An 11,752-nucleotide genomic window follows, 5' to 3' on the forward strand; every position below is an offset into this window, starting at 1 on the left:
AAATTTATGCTCATTCAACATTTCAGCTCTAATGCATAACAACATTTGAAGACATTATGAAAAAAATATTATGCTTAAGAACTCTCTCAGGAGAGTAAATCTGCATCACTCTGCAACTCTGCCATCTCATCATGTTGGAGGCTCTCAGGTTTGCCTTTGCTCTCTCCTTATGTGGACATCTCTGTGATCACATAGAGGCAATGGCATAATTATTTATATTCCAGTTATTTTTGTTTGTAAAAGAACTGAGGAAAGCTTACCTGATGGCAGTAGGCAAGAATTGGGCTCTGACATAGGGCCAAGAAAAATCAGTTTGCTCAAAATCAAATGATTTTAAAGTTCAAACTAATAAGCACAGTTCAATATTAATTGTAAAGAATATGCTACGCTAGACAGTTTGGAATGTATCATCTCCAAAGGAAAGCTGATGAAAATATAATACAATTTACATAAAATAAAATGGTTTTAAAAAATCATGGCATTGGGGCCAGCAGTGTTCCCACCATCCCACCTCCTGCCCTTCCCAAACATCCCAGCTGAGCTTCCTGTAAATCTTCCTGCATGCAGCACTAGCATCCAGGAAACCCACCTGGGACAGTATTGTACTGTAGCACAAGCTTCAATTCCAACGTAGGAGACTTTTTAAACTGTGCCTGTACAATAACGGTATAAAAATGCAAATTAGGTAACTATTCTGAATGTGAATTTGCTATTTATTCTAAATGTCGATTTTTTTACCCTATTTTATTATTATTTTTATTCTAATTTGTTATGTATGACAGCAGAATGCATTACAATTCATATTATACATATAGAGCACAGTTTTTCATATCTCTGGTTGTACACAAATTAGAGTTACATCATTTGTGTCTTCATACATGTACTTAGGGTAATGATGTCCATCTCATTCCACCATCTTTCCTACATTCAAGCCCCCTCCTTCCCCTTTGCTCTATCTAGAGTTTGTCTAATCATCCCATGCTTCCCCCAACCCTATTATGAATAAGCATCCTTATATCAGAGAAATGTTGATTTTATGTGTTAAGTGATATTGAACTCAAAGCCAAATAAAAGTTTGAATTATTAAGAAAAACATTGCTATTAAGTATACATTGTACATTTATTAAGTTTGATGATGATGTGAAGCTTATATCCATAGTAACTGCAAAGCAATCTAAATTAGGTATCATTTAGAATTATATAAAATAAGATATTTTATATTCTGTATGATGTTTATTATATCAACATCACCATACCTTTTAACTGTCTTAATTTTCAATTATTCCAGTTTACATTCATCAGTTTCATATTTCAATACATTAGTTTTCTTTGTGTTTAAGTTTCGTTTACAGTGCCTTAATGTTTGAAAATAATTTTCTGTTTAACAACAAGCCATTCAGCTTTTATATGTGTTTTACTTACATGATTATGATAAAATTCATGAGTTCCAGTCTTCAAAATTAAATCAGAACCTCAGTAAAATGAGGATATAAACATGAATTACATGGGCAACATGCCCAGAAAACAGGTCTGATGACAGCTGAAACTAAACAGAAACAATTTTTTTCAAATGAATATCTAGGAAAAAAATGAGGGTTTGAAATACTCAGAGTTGAAGATGGTGTTGCTGTGCCTGCAGACCCAAAGCCCACCATTTGCAGCAGTTAACAGCACTTATGAGCCAGGTTGCCTGAATTTGGTTGGATACCTCTTGGTTTTACATATCCATTAAGCTGAAAAGGAAAAAAATATATTCAAGAAAAGGATACCCAAAAGATTAACGAGCCAAAATTTTATGAATATTTTCTGTAGCCTTCATAGCAAAAGAAATATCCATTGTGCTCTTTAATCCTGGAAATTAATACTACTTTGTTATGGCATTTTGATAAAAATAAATGGCTATTTCATTTTTCTAGTCTCATGAATGCTATTTTCTTTCAAATCATATTATCTTATTATTTTTTTTTAAAAGTACACTTATACCCATATAAAGAGTATGGTGCATCAATTACAAACTTTATAAAGTCAGAGACAATAGCATAATGAAAGCCCAATGAAGTTCAATAAATGTTTGTTGATTGAATAATCCCTTAACAGATACTGCACATAATAGAATCACCTGAGTGTCTATGTTAAACAAAATGCCTTTGTTGCTCAAATATAGTTCTGTCTTATGGCTTGAGATGGGAGTCCACCAACTTGCACATAATCTTCAGTAAACAAACCATAAATGAATGAATAGAAAGGTATGAGAAGTACATGTGAAGAAAGTTTCTTTCAAATTGAAGTCAAAACCAATATTAACTTCTAACTGCTACAGATATTTAACTAATCTAATTTATTGCTCATTTGCAAGTTGTATCCCTTCATCCTCGATATTAATTTCCCACCTATCTGTACCCTGCTCTGAGGCAAGAACGATTTCTCCTCCAGACTCCTTAAGTTCTCTGCCTGGCTGGCTTCCATTTGGGTTCCACCAAAAGGAGCCAAAGACAGGAGGGTGCAAGGAGGGAGAGTTCAGGGCACCTCCCATCATCCCATCTCCTTTCCCTTCTCTGGTGAAGTTACTCTGGCTGAAGCTTGGTCCCTGTACTGCTCCACTGGACAGCTCCTGCTCTCACTAGTTTCTGGAAATACTAGTTTTCTCTGAAGAGTCTCCACTCCCAGCTAGTTGCTGCTCTTGCTAGTCTCTTGATGCCTCAACATCTTGTTTGGTTCCATGTACCTTTGTATAAGTGGTTTCAGTCTTGAAGTCTCTTTATTGAAACCATCTGAGTTATGGTAGAATGTAAAGATTGAATGCTCTTTTCTATTGAAAAATCTAAATTTTTTTGTGTTTATAAGAATCTCATAATTATGCTGTTTAAGATCAGGACCACAAAGACTTAGGAAAGAAATGAGAATAATACATTATTTAATTTCCAATGGACAACTTTATATCATAAGATAATTCCTTCTGTACTCACTACATGCTATATTTATTTCTGAAATCTTTTTTCTTATTTCTTCATAGGTATCACATCTTCCTTTGATATATAGTTTTTTGAATTTTGTCGTTAGCAATTGTCTCAATGATATTCATGATAAAAATCCCCAACTCTGTGGCTTAACCCATAACAACTTCTGCTTTTAGATCTGCAGGTCAGGTGGGGTTTGGTTGATCCAGGCCATGCCTCACTTGAGTGTCTGTCTCACTGCATGCCTCTGGATAGGTTGATGTGACCATGTTTCACGTGTTTATTATCCTCCTTCAACCACTCAATTAGGTGACAGAGGCACAGATAGAAAACAGAAATATGCTTAGCATTTAGGCTCAGAATGAACACTTTGCCACTAGCAAATTTTCTGACTAGAGAAAATCACATGACCAAATTATGCAAAATTATGTATCAGTTAGAGGGATGGCAAAGGATGTGGAGATAGTAAGGAGTGAAAAATTGGGCTTAATGATTTTCTAATACTGTACGGGTCTTGGAAATCAGGATCGGGTCCTTGCTCCTCTGGTGTTAAAGATTAGACACCCAAGAAACACTGAGGCAAGCAGAGAAAGCAAGTTTTATTTAGGAAAGAGAAAAAATAGAACTGGGCCTGAGCTGGGCCTGAGCTCCCACGCAGTAGACTTTTCTGGAGATAAGTTGGCCTTGCCTGGTGTTTGCCGAAAGGCAGGAAACAACAGCCCAGAAGGTAACCATGAGCAACTCCTCCTGGGATGGTAGAGAGGTGTTAGCAACTGATTGGTGAGGGTAGTGCTCCATGGTGTTAACATCCCATTTCCTTTGCTTTGTTAATTAGCCCTAGTCTTTTTGACCTGATCATTCACTATCTACTTGACTACCTGTCCTTTGCCCAGTCTCAATTTCTTCCCCCTTCTATATTGGCAACTTGTCTCTTATATGCTGATTTCTCCATCTCTGTTAATTCTTCTACAAGAATTCAAGTATTAATAAATAATATTAATAATCCAAGTATTAATAAAACTATTTTGGAAGTATATTTTGTGAGGTGTGGGTTATAGCTCAGTGGTAGAGCACTTGTCTAACATGGGCAAAGCCCTAGGTTTGATCTGTAACTACAAAAAAAAAAAAAAAGAAAAAAATTAATTATCTTTTCAAGTTCCAATTTGTTTGAATAGTAATTACTAGAAGACAGTTTAATCTCATACATTTACAGGTGGCAGTACAATGTTTGTTCAATGTAATACATTCAAATTTAATTCTAGAATTAAGTGATTTTTTTTACCCAGTATTGGGAATTTAACCGATTGGTTCCACTCTACCACTGAACTACATCTCCAGTCCTTTCTATTTCATATTTTGAAACAGGGTCTTGCTAAGTTTCCAGGCTGTCCTCCTGCCTCAGCTTCCAAAAATCACTGGAAATATAGCCTATGCCACCATGCCTGCCTAGAACTGAGTACATTTATATAACAGAGCCCAGAACTAACTAAGAATTTGTTGAAATGAGTTATATATCATAATAAATCATGAAAAGATGTTTTATTTTACAAGGATTAACAATGGGAACTTTTATGACTCCAGTGGGAATGGATCTAGAAACATACTTAAATAGGTGATTCTAATGTTTAAATAAAAAATCATGGGCTAGGACTCATACAAGGGAGCATGCAATGGGAAAAGAGTTATTTGTGAAGTGTTCATTCTGTGTGTTCACCCTTTACAACAGCATAGTGTTGAAAGTATTATTCTCTCTACTTAGGAATAAGGACACTTGAGTTCAGAAAGCCCATAAATCCCGGAGCTAGTAAGCAGTAGTCCAAGAAACAAATCTCACAGTTTAAACAATAGATATGTGAACAAAAAAACTACAGTGCAAATCAATCATGTAATATTTTGGAAAGAAAAGAAGAATGGCAAGCAGGCAGGCAGGCAGGCAGGCAAGCCAGTGTAAATTTCTTCAATTAGGAAACTATATCCATGAGTCCATTGAAGATATGTTCAAAGGAAAGGTGTGAAAGGCTTCCATAATCTCTAGGCAGGCTAATTTTTGAAAGTCAGTATAGAGGCCAGTTCAAAAAAACCTGGGAGAAGTGGCAGTATCTTCAAATGCAAAAATGCCAATGCAAAGCATCTGGACAAGGGAAGAATGAGGAAAACATGGTCCAATAAAATGAATAAAATAAAATAAAAGTCAGTTTTTCATTGCTGTGACCAAAATACCTGACAAGAACTACGTAGAGGATGGAAAGCTTATTTGTGGATCATGGTTTCAGAGGTCTCAGTCCATAGATAACTGGTCCCTTGCTCTGGGCCTAAGGTGAGGCAGCACATCATGGGGCAGGGGAAGGGGGGACCCAGCAGAGGACAGCTAGGTGGAGTCATGGTGGGGTCAGGAAGCAGGGGTCTGAGACCAAGACAAGAGAAGGGGTGTCAGGGAAAATGCACCCTTCCAGGGCACACCCTCAGTGATCCACTTCCTCTAACCTTGCCTTACTCCTGAGAACAACACATTTCACTAAATATTTGAGGTTGTCACTACCAAAAAGAATTAGTGATTCCACCCTGCTTACAAAACCGTGCCTGGACAGTTTCTCCATTTCTTGTGTTTATACTTACAGTTTGTATTTCTACTGTCCATCTAGAAAACCAAACAGTCCAAGAACGAGATCAGGATAGATTCTTTAACCTCCTCTAACACAGAGCTTTGTCACTGAGTAAGAGGCTCCTAGGTTGCTGGACTCTCTTATATCCAGCATTCAGTCAATAACCATGCTTTCTTCAAAAGCCCTGAGATTACAGGCTTGTATTTATGGGCAAATTCATCAAGTTGAGGGTCTCAAGACAAAAGAGAATAGCAATTCTAGAGTGTGGTAAAAGTGATTTGCTCCCAAGAATGTTCTCCATCCTAAAGATGGTACTGCATCTAATTATGTACGTCATTGTGACTGGTGGCTCCATAAACACTGAGAGGTTGCACACTGAACCAACTAACACAACTAGAAGGTCTATGTAGTCATATTATCTATTCTGCTTTCCTGAAGTTATTAAAGTAACTTCAGGAAGGAGGAAGCCACTGGATTTTTCAAAATCATTGCAAATAATACTTGATAAAAGACTAGCTTTTATTTCCATTAAGAAAACTTTCTTTCAAAATCCAACATAAATAACTGACCCAATTACAACTTCAGTACATCTAACTGGGTATATTTTGGCTTGACTTTATTTATTTATTTTGAATACAGCTACAAATTTATACATTCTTTACAAATTTATTTTATTGTGACACTGTTGGGGAAAATATACACCTATTTTGCCAAGATATTTGCTTATTATCTAATATTCACAGAAATGGATATCATTTGCTAAAAAATGAAACTAAAATTAAAATTGGACAGTCTTATTTACTGGAATTATTATTCTATTTCTTATTTATTTGCAATGTTGATAGAGATGATGATAATGGCAGCTCAATAACAAAATATTGTGCAATACAATGTTATATAAAAAATACTGAGAAACAGGGTTTGTTATGATATTCATATATAATGTTTAATACAAGCCCCAAAATATATTAAATAAATTATGTTCATACAATATACAAAATGGATAGAGTATACTTCACTTTCTCTATGGACACAAAAAACACATTTCAATAGATTGTCAGAATTACAGAAAACCTGTTAACATTAACTATGCACACAAACATTATAATCCGAAGTGGTTTTGATATCTGAGTATAAGAAATAAAATTATTTCTAGTGATATTTATGCAAATAACAATGTATGACATTCATGTAATTGAAAAACATATTTACTTTATTTTACCAACACATTGTCGTTTTGTAACTAATTTATAATTTCAAAAAGAAAAACAAATACCTACATGCTATAATGATAATCATCAGCATATTTCCCAACTAGTGACATTAATTGCTTTGGGCTTATGCTATAATCTACTTACATTTTCTTCTTTTCCTATGGCATTGATTAATTTTTATAGAGACTAACACATGACACAAAAATCCTACATGAACAAATTAAATGATATATTGAAGTATCTTAGAAGCAAAGCTGTGTTGCAAAGAAAAAAGTGCACTTCAAATAAAATAGAACCTTGACTATGAGGTGAAGGGGTGGTAAGTGCTGTTATCCATGACAAGGTAATTTTATAAAGCTTTAACTCTCACAATTGTTATTCTTGCTAAAAGTCCTAAGAACAATGTCCAAATATCTATTTCTCAACTGCTGTAAAAAATATTTGATACAATATGAGACTTGAGAATTTCACATTCCTTTCCATTTGTATATCAAGGTAACAACAATATACAAAGTTCCTCCTCGTGCCTTGCTGGGAATCTAAACCATTAGTTGTTATGGTTTAGATATGAGATGTCCCCCAAATGCTCACGTGTAAGACAATGCAGGAAAGTTTAGAGGTAAAATAATTGGGCTATGAGAGCTTTAACCTAACCAGTGCATAAATCCACTGATATGGATTAACTGGGCAATGACTGTAGGGAGGTATGATGTGGCTGGAGGAGGTAGATCACGGGGGGCATGCCTTTGGGGTTTGTATTTTATTCCTGGTGAGCAGAGCTCTCTGCTTCCTGATTGACATGTCCTGAGCTGCTTTCCTGCACCATGCCCTTCTACCATGATGCTCTGCCTTACCTGGGGCCTAGAGCTATGGAGTTGGCCATCTATGGACTGGGATCTTTGAAGCTGTGAGCCAAATCAATTTTTTTTTCTGTAATTGTTCTTTACAGGTCTTTTGGTCACAGTGAAGAAAAAGCTGACTAAAATATCAGTATATGGTATTTTTAGGCAGCCAGAGCCAACTAAGATATTAGAGTATAATAAACTCAAACTTTTGAGAGTTATAAACCACATCAAAATGTTATTGTACAAGTGTACCAGTGGCTTGAGGTTTGGGCTCTATACAACATACCTTAGCAATGCACTCCCTACGTGTAGCCTCAGTACTAGTACATAGTAAGGACTGCACTTCTGCTTTCATTGAAATTTTACTGGGCTAGGCAATTGCCAGAAAGGCAAACAAGAGCACAACATTTCAGTACTGGCCTTTAACCCACTGGAAAACAACACAAATACATGTTCTAAGCACAAAATGTTTTTTAAGGGATTTATTTACATACATTTATTTTAAATTTTAAATGTTCATGATTAATATGTATTATTAAAATACTTTTTAAATGTGTATGCAAATAGGAAAAAAAGCAAAATTATCTCCACTGTCACAACCCAGAGATAAATAGTTGTCTATATCACATAACCTTCCCCAGTCATTTGTTCAAACAATATAACTTAATTTGCACCCTGTACAATAGCCATCTTATTTTTTCATTAAACTGTAATAAAACATTATTTTTATTTTTTCATATATTGTTTCCCTTTAATACAAGAATATTTTTGAGACATTCTAGCTACACTTATGTGGTCATGACATGTGTTGCTGAAAAACAGCAAATAGATTTTTAAATACACTACAAATTTAAAAATCCAAAACTCTTGTAATAAAACAATTTAAATGCATTCAAAAGGTATTCATTGGGAACATATGTGGTCTGCTTGACTTCAAAGTCACATATTTTATTTCTATACAATATTGATTAAGGAAATGGCAGAGCCTGTATCAGATCCCAAAGATGAAAATGTCTGCCCTCAGTTTCATTCTACAGTAATTATGATAAATACATATTTGTCTCTATAGAAAAAAATGAGTGGAAATGTTAGTTCATAGTCTCCTATATGTGAAATCATAGTGTTAATTTTTGCAAGTTGTGAGCAATGTTGACATAAAATATAAAAGCTTGCTGGGTGTGGTGGTGCACACTGTAATCCCAGGTGCACTGGAGGCTGAGGCAAAAGCAAGGTGCTAAGCAACTCAGTGAGACCCTAAATTAAATACAAAACAGGGCTGGGAATGTGGCTCAGTGGTCAAGTGCCCTGAGTTCAATCCCTGGTAACCCCCCCCACACACACACACACAAACAAATATATATATCTCAATACCATGGCCATCATAATGAAAACACATCCTCACTGTATCACAAATACTCCTTTTCAAAATAATGCAAAAGTAATATAGCTCAGCTAGCTTACCAAAATTTGGATTTTCTAAGGAGTAATGATAGCATGTAATGTTTCATAGCAAAAAAAAATAAGAAAAACATATTTCTTAAATAATACATAGGAAATTGTGCATTTCTAATGTATTAATTCAGATATATTTATTATCCAAAAGTATTCATTTTATTTATTAAGTATTGTCATTATTCTGTGCTTGTTGCCTTTGCTAACATCTACTAAATTGAGATGATGGCAGTTACTTTCTAGGTAAATATTCTATGCATTATTCATTTATTCTGTTCTAGAACGTTCTTCTTAAACCAAGGTGAAATGTAACTTCAGTTTCATAGGTCACAGACTTCAAGTATCTGAGAGTTCCTTCACACGTTTTATGAAATGGCCTTGGCCAAAGCACCTAATTGTTGATTTTACCACAAAAGGATCATATTATCTTCATTAATATTCCTAAATATAAGGGAGGAAATATTTGGTCTACTTGATGCTAAAAACACATTTTATTTGAAGAGTTACACAAAACTTCAAACTATTAAAAAGGAATCTATTCTTTTAATTTTTTTCTTTTTTTAAGAAAAATTAATTACACTCTCTGGTAATGACAGGGCACAAACTTAAACATCCGCTTTTTCCTAGTCATCCAACTTCTTCTCCTTTAGAGGACTAAAATTTGACTTGTGTGATTTAGTGAGGCTAGAGAAAAAGAAGTGGGTTTGGTGGGTTCCTACTATTTGGAGCCACTACTCCTGCAGAGTGTGATCTCTGCTCCTCTTTCTCTCTGGCAATTGCAGCTGGGAGAAGATCCAGGCACTGCTAACTCAGGCAGATATGAAGTTCTGTCTTTCTCTGTCCTGCCTAACATGCCTACTAGCTATGAAGCAATCAATAATTCTCTTCATGATTTTCTGATAAATCTGTTCTGAAATTTCTATTGGGATGGGATTTCCCAAAGGACAGAGGTAGGGGAAGAACTAGGTCTCTGGGTGTGGCAAATTCTATCTGTCTGGATACTTCTTAGTTGATCTCAAACACTGGGAGGAAATAATATTATTATCACATCTGCAAACTTCAACATGAATATTCGTTGGTAAGCAGTCTTGCTTATACAACTTTTTTTTTAGGATTCTTGTGTAATGCCATTTATGTTTGAAGTTAGGACAAACTGTCAAGACAGTTCATCAATAACTTTCATGATATTTAAAGTTAACTAACATTTTCAAGGAAATATGGTTCTTGGAATTTTCTGTACTGGTCAAAGTTAAGTAGATTTAAAATGCATGAAGATAAAATTTTTGCATTAGCAATGTGGACATCTTAAGAATTTAAAATGTCCAAAGTTACTGGTGATGAAATGTCAGATGGTACAGAAATAGATTCACTCCCATGACCCACTGTATAGCTAACCCCTCATTTCCTCGACTTCCTTGAGCACAGACCATATCACCCCTTCAATTTTCATGAACCAAAATTTAACAACGAATGTGATATGTAGGTCAGTGGTAGATTGATTGCCTCATATGTGCAAGGCCCTGGGTTCAATCTCCAGTACTGGAAAAAATAAAATAAATAAATAGAAAGAAAGAAGGAAGGAATGGAAAGAAGAATAGAAAAGAAAGGAAGATATTAACAGCCATTGCAACTGTAAGTGAAGAGTCTTTGAAAAATGCTTTAGGACTTGAATCTATAGGAATAGTCTACTTGTTTATAGAACTGCTGTGGAATAAAGGAGGTAAAATAACTGGAGGGGAAATGGCTTTGTAAAAGTAATGGAACTATTAAAGCTAAGAGTCCTTTGCTTTCTGCTGGTTGCTTTTGTGGAACACAGCACTTTGACAAAGTACTCAAGAGCTTTTGCACAACTTCCATACAATTTTTCCCTACAATAACTTCCTGTTCACTTTTTTTTTTTTGCAGCAATAATCAGTTTATTTGGGGAGTTGTTGTTGCCTGTGAAATGTTCTTTTCTTTTTTCACCAGAACTTATTATTATAAAATATTGTATTTTATTTAAATCACAAATTGTTCTTTTTTAACAAAATGTTGCATTTGTTTTTAGAAGAGGAAAAAGCAGACACAGTGGGTTGGCAGGCTCACAGACATCAGAGCAGGAAGAAGACCCTACCTTTGAGGAGGAAAATGAAGAAATTGGGAGAGGTGCAAAAGGTAGACAGGGTAGAAAAAAAGGGACTTTTTCTGAAAAATTACCATGTATGATGTATGAGTTTGGGGATGGTCAGGATCCTTCCACTGAGTCACTGGATATTCTTGAAGACCCTGTTATTGAGTTCACCACTGAAATGACACACAAGGCAGTATCAATGGGAAGACAAGGCCAAGGCCAAGTTGAAGATACGGACTTCTTGATTTGAAATGACAAAGGAAGTTTGCTAGGGTTCAAGACTTGCTCACTATGAATGAAGAACTGAAATGAGCTAGAAAAGCATAATGAAGCAAACCATGGACCTTGATTCCTTTTGTACTTTATGAAATTTCTTTATCTTCTGTGAAAACCATGCATAGTAACTGTGTATTTTCTACAGTAATGCCCTCACATCTAGGCATGTGGAAGATGGAGAAACAAAGTTTTCACCATTCTTTTCATGTCTTTGATTTTAGAATGATATTTAAGTCTTTAATTGTCTGCTGTTACATTGCATACTCAAACTACTGAGTTTTAACGATTGAACATA

The 11,752-nt window shown here is 35.1% G+C and overlaps 1 pseudogene; it reads left to right on the plus strand.

Moving 5' to 3' along the window:
* LOC113193029 (transcription initiation factor TFIID subunit 13 pseudogene) overlaps positions 1-11,530 on the plus strand; it is an 85,897-nt pseudogene extending 74,367 nt beyond the window's left edge.
* Positions 11,531-11,752: the final 222 nt, after the last annotated feature.

This window comes from Urocitellus parryii, chromosome 1 (assembly GCF_045843805.1).
Source record: "Urocitellus parryii isolate mUroPar1 chromosome 1, mUroPar1.hap1, whole genome shotgun sequence".
Classification (NCBI taxonomy): domain Eukaryota; kingdom Metazoa; phylum Chordata; class Mammalia; order Rodentia; family Sciuridae; genus Urocitellus; species Urocitellus parryii.